The sequence below is a fragment of the Hevea brasiliensis genome, chromosome 13 (assembly GCF_030052815.1).
Source record: "Hevea brasiliensis isolate MT/VB/25A 57/8 chromosome 13, ASM3005281v1, whole genome shotgun sequence".
Taxonomy (NCBI): domain Eukaryota; kingdom Viridiplantae; phylum Streptophyta; class Magnoliopsida; order Malpighiales; family Euphorbiaceae; genus Hevea; species Hevea brasiliensis.
The window spans coordinates 34,573,915-34,575,494 of NC_079505.1; the positions used below are offsets into that span (position 1 = coordinate 34,573,915).

The window sequence follows — 1,580 nt, forward strand, 5'->3', positions numbered from 1 at the left end:
TGACTTATGATTTATGATTTAAAGTTGCATTTTGTTAATGTTGTGAACCACTGAGACATTGGCTCAGCGATAGCTTTTCATTGCTGTCGCAGGTAGACAGACTGATAGGGCAGCAGACTAGGCTGCTAGTGCTACATTGAGAGTTCATCGGGTATATTGAGTATACCATATTTTGCATTTGGTATTGTAATGTATGTTCACTGTATGTATATATTATTCTTGGTTTTGAGCAGTTGTAAATTAAAATTATATATCGAAGTTGTAAACTAAGTTTGTAAATTATTTTGGCTTATAAATATTGTGATATATTTCTTTTATCTCAGCTTTTGAAAACACTGAAAAATTATTATGGATTTGAGTTGCCAAATATTGAGAAACTTATTATGTTGATTGGATATTGGAGTTTGGGGATTGAACAAAATATTGGAAGTGTTTTTTATAGGTTTTTTAAGAACTGTTTTATTCAAAATACAGATGGCACTCTGCCAAAATTTTTACAGAAATTATTAATTCTTCAAATGTGTTATATGGTGTCACTTCAGTTAAAAAAAAATAATAAATTTGACACCTGTAAATAGTGCGCACCACTTTGTAAAGAAGTAAGAAAAGGTTTAAAATCCCTTGTAGTGTATTTAATGGGTTATCAGTAAACGAAGTTTGGTAATTCATTATGTATACTACGGGATCATGTTATGCCTTACAGAGGGGTAGGGTGTGACAGTTGGGCTGCCTCTGGTTGAAGTTTCCTCTGTTATTCACGTAGTTCATCTATTCTGAGGAGGGTTTATTGAAATTGTTGTATTCTGAATTCATGTATCCGCCTCCATAGCTGTCTTCATGTTGACTATTTGTACTAACTGCGTTGGCTTGCATCTTCTCGAGTTTCCTTGTGAGCTGATCAAATTGAGCACTTATCATGCTTAGGGCATTTACTTCTAGTACTCCTGTAGTTTTCCATGCATTTCCTTTTTCATTTGACCACTCATAGTTATGGTATGCCACCCTTTCTAAAAGTTTAAGTGCTTGTGGCATTGTTTTCTCGATTAGATCACCTTCGCAGCTGAATCAACTGTGCTTCTTGTAGAGGGTAGTAACCCATTATAGAAGTTTTGCACTAATAGCCAGTCTTCTAATCCATGGTGTGGACATTCTCTTTGCAGATCTTTATATCTTTGCCATGCGTCATATAGTGATTCTCCCTCCTTTTGTTTAAAGGTGTTGAGCTCAAGCCTTAGTTTTGCAGTCTTTGCAGGTGGAAAATACCTTGCTAGAAAAGCTTGAGAGAGATTCTCCCTATTAGTAAACGTTCCAGCTAGTTGAGAAAGTAGCCACTTCCTTGCTCTGTCCCGAAGGAAGAATGGGAATGCTCTGAGTCTTATTGCTTGATCAGACACTCCATTCATCTTGAAGGTATCACATAGGGCAAGAAAGCACTAGAGGTGATAGTGTGGGTTTTCTGTAGGCGAACCTACAAACTGGGTTTGTTGAATCATTTGGAGCCATGCTGGTTTTAGTTCAAAGTTGTTGGCTTCCACTGTGGGCCTAGTGACACTGGGCTGAAATCCTTAGACAGATAGAGC

The 1,580-nt window shown here is 37.0% G+C and overlaps 1 non-coding gene across 1 annotated transcript; it reads left to right on the plus strand.

Moving 5' to 3' along the window:
- Nucleotides 1-1,131: 1,131 nt before the first annotated feature.
- Nucleotides 1,132-1,238, plus strand: LOC131172412 (small nucleolar RNA R71). The gene has a single exon (XR_009142889.1). It is a non-coding gene; the product is annotated as a small nucleolar RNA R71 (small nucleolar RNA).
- Nucleotides 1,239-1,580: the final 342 nt, after the last annotated feature.